This window comes from Pempheris klunzingeri, unplaced genomic scaffold (assembly GCF_042242105.1).
Source record: "Pempheris klunzingeri isolate RE-2024b unplaced genomic scaffold, fPemKlu1.hap1 Scaffold_209, whole genome shotgun sequence".
Lineage (NCBI taxonomy): Eukaryota > Metazoa > Chordata > Actinopteri > Acropomatiformes > Pempheridae > Pempheris > Pempheris klunzingeri.
In genome coordinates, this window is record NW_027255112.1 from 9,906 (window position 1) to 14,032 (window position 4,127).

At 25.5% G+C, this 4,127-nt stretch overlaps 1 pseudogene; it reads left to right on the top strand.

Annotated features, from left to right (window-relative positions):
* Nucleotides 1-231: 231 nt before the first annotated feature.
* Nucleotides 232-1,461, top strand: LOC139225426 (poly(A) polymerase gamma pseudogene; annotated as a pseudogene).
* The last annotated feature ends 2,666 nt before the right edge of the window (nt 1,462-4,127 follow it).

Here is a 4,127-nt window from a genome sequence, read left to right on the forward strand (position 1 = left end):
AATTTGGTAGAATTAGCGAATTTTATAAAAAGCTAGCCTTGATATATTTTATAATTTTGAATTGATAAATAAGTGATTGATATGCAAGATAATAATATTGAGATAGTTAACCATACACAGAATGTCAATTCTGTAAATGGTAAAGATGTTGAAAATGGTCTAACAAATAAAACTGTTAATAAAGAGGACCAGATTGTTACAAACCAACAAAATTCAGATAATAAACAAAAGTATATGGTGTAACATCACCAATATCATTAGCAAATCCTCAGCCTAAAGATTATAAACTAACAGAACAATTAATGGCCAATCTAAAACAATATGATATCTATGAATCAGACTTTGACTTAATGCATAGATTGAGTGTATTATCAATGTTAAATGATATGGCAAAAGATTGGATAAAATCATGCGGCCGCGAAAAAAATTGTCAGATGAAATTGTTGCTAATCTTGGTGGACAAATTCGTACATTTGGTTCATTTAGATTGGGTGTACATACTAAAGGTGGTGATATTGATGCACTATTAGTAGCACCAAAATATATTGAAAGAAAAGATTTTTTCAAGTCCTTTGCTACTTACCTACGAGAATGTCCTTATGTAACAAAATTGATCGCAATTGAAGATGCATTTGTACCTCTTATAAAATTTGTTTATGAAGAGATTGAAATAGATTTGTTATTTGCTAGATTGAATCTAGCACATATTGGTAATGATTTGTCATTACAAAAGGACGAAATATTAAAACATTTGGATTTACGTTGTGTACGTAGTTTGAACGGCTGTAGAGTTGCCGATGAAATACTTCAGCTTGTACCAAATGGTGAACATTTTAAAAAAACATTAAGATGCATAAAATTATGGGCTAAAAGAAGAGGTATCTATTCAAATGTGCTAGGATTTTTTGGTGGTATTACTTGGGCCATGATGGTGGCTCGAGTTTGTCAGTTGTATCCATGCGCATTACCTTCAACACTGGTATCAAAATTCTTTTTTGTTTATACACAGTGGTCATGGCCACAACCTATTATACTTAAAAGATTGCCTGGCCACAATATACTTGATGTTCAAGAATGGAATCCTAAAGTAAATCCAGCTGATAGACTTCATCTTATGCCTGTAATTACACCGGTGTGCCCACATCAAAATTCCACTTTCAATGTTTCATTCTTCAGTAAAGCCATTTTACTTGGTGAGTTAAAAAGAGGATTTGATACATGCCAACAGATATATTCTGGAAATGCCCATTGGGATGATATTTTTGAATCTAATAACTTTTTTGCAAACTACAAACATTTTATAATGCTTAGTTGTATTTCAACTGTTGAAGACAAATCACTTGAATGGCGTGGTTATGTAGAAAGTAAATTAAGACACTTATTAGGATTGTTGGAAAAGAATAAGTCTATAAATTTGGCCCATGTCTATGATAAGTGTTTTGATCCTGTTGAGCCTCAAGGGTATGTTTTTTTTGTATTTTGTATGATTGGACTAATAGTTGGAAACTTAATTTTTTAATATTTTTTTTGTAATTTAACTTTTCATAATTACATACTTTATAATAAATAAATCCAAAGGTGCTTAAAAGGTCGATGAGCACAATATTTAAGAACTAACTCCAAATATAACTTGGGGCTATTAAAGCTAATGTCCACTATTACCATACTGCATTAATTTTAAAATCTACTATTAGTAGTGCACTATAGTATAACAGTAGTTTAAAAAATCATAAATTAATTAGAAAATAATTTTTGAAGTGGACAAAATATCATCAATGATTTTAGTAATTATTCAGTACCTTTTTTACATCATGCAGTTTACCAAGAATGAGATAGGCTAGTAACTCATTTCCTTTTTTTCATGTACCAATATCATGACATATATTTAACTGTTATATATAATACCTATATTTTATTAGTTTTATTACTAATTTTGGATTATAAGGATGATTTATTAATTGAAAATAATAAATAAAATATGTCTCTACGATAACTTTATTTTTCCAGCTATAATTTTGATTGGTGACTAAATAATTATAATTAATTATAAGAGTTAAAATTTTTTAAATATATAAAATACTTTATCGAATATAATTTTCTTAGAAAATTTTGTTTTTCATCGATATAGCTCTATCACATAAATCAATAAAAGTTTAATTATTTGATCGCAAAAAGTATTAAGCACTTTAAACCGACGTTCAAAAGCACAAAAACTTTTAAGCCTTTGTCACCAAAATTGAATACAATTGCTAATAGCCTGAGTTGTGCGATTAATGCGCGAATTGTTTATTATTCGTTGCGCAAGCTTTATTTTATATGTATTTAGAAAAAAGTATATTTTATAAGTTTATAGATATTTATTATAGAGTATCAAATGATGATTATTTTTTCCATAATTAAATTTTTAACAAATAAAACTGAAGAAACAAAAGATATTAGTTAATTAATACCTTTTTTTATAACAAATTGAATTTATACTTCAAAAAAGTTTTTATGTCATGCAAAAGTAAAATTTTTAGTAATTTGCTCTTAGTATATGCGCATACCAAAAATTAACAAGGTAATTTTACTTTTTAATACCATGTTTATTTCAAAAAATAATATTTCTTTGATTATTTTTGAATTTTCATGCTAATAAAAGTAATTTGTTTTTTGTACGATAACAATATTATAAATCATTTGTGCAAATATCCAAACCTATCTGTATGATATAAATGAAAAATTTTATTGAATTCTTATTATAATAAATTTTTTATTCTATTTTTAAAATATACTTATCTAATAATGAATCTTATTAAACGGAATTTATGCGTTTGTACGGTTACTAGAGCTTTAAAATATTTTTTTCCTTAGATATTTAAATAACTGCTAGTTGAAGTATTACATATAATTATTCTAAGAATCGTATATTTTAACTTCCTTAGGAATTATAAATGATTTTTTTTTGATAAAAGTTATTATAAATATCTTCAGAAACTTAACTTACGATGATTCAGTATAATTATTATTGGTCACTAAATTGCTATTATTTTTATCAGGTATACATAAAATTTTATTTATTATGTCGTTTTTTTTTTGAATAATCTATATTAGAAAATATAATTTTCTTATTTTAGGCAATTTTGATACACGAATATCAAATTATATATCAAGCTTCGATAAATAACTAATCTTGAAGCGATGAATCATACATTTTTTACTATCATAATATCAAACATGCTTGTTGCTCTACAATTCAATATAAAATTGTTTATATCATTACGATAGTTAGATATTACTAGTATCTAAATTTTAGAACTCGGTTATGATTTTCAAGTATAAGATGTTATTCAATTAAGTATATGTTTTTTTAGATTAACAAGCTTTGGCTTATTTAAATCAAATATTTATTATAATCACCTGGAAATTTTATTTACAGGCATTACATATCGAAAAATTATTTCTTTATGAGCCATTAGATAATTCTTTTCGTTATGATTATTGATAGATTGACTAATTTTTAGTATTTATTAAAATTTTTTTTCAGTCTTAAGAATCCAACACTTATCTGTCATATAAATTGTTGTATATCTCGTGCTTATATCTATATCTGTATTTAGTGAAAAACGTATTAAAAATTGGTTTATTGGACTAATTATTACAACTAATAAGTCAAAAAATAATAATAAACCAACAAATATTGATCTTTCTGTGGATCTTCTCCACTTTAACAAACAATTAAGTATTTTTTTTAAAATTATTTTTTATTAATTATTTGTAGTTACAAGACAGAATCATCATCGTAAATTTGATTCTAAAAAACATTTTATTCGTGCCGTTCCTCTTCGTAGGTATGCTATATCATTTTTTTTTTCTTTATAGAAATTATTTTTATAGATTGGATCTAAAAAAACATGTACCTATAAATGTACTTAAAGACTGTTTAAAAAAACCTAAATTTCAATTTAAACCTGTTTTTACAACTGCTGATTTAATATTATCCCCTAAAAGGCGTCTACCGGCATCTCAAAATGATACTGACAATTCCATAATTAGTAAGAATTCAGATAACACTATGAATACTAAAAAACCCAAGTTAGAAACTTCAGAAGTATGGGTGATCTTTTATTTTCTTAAAAGTTTGTTAA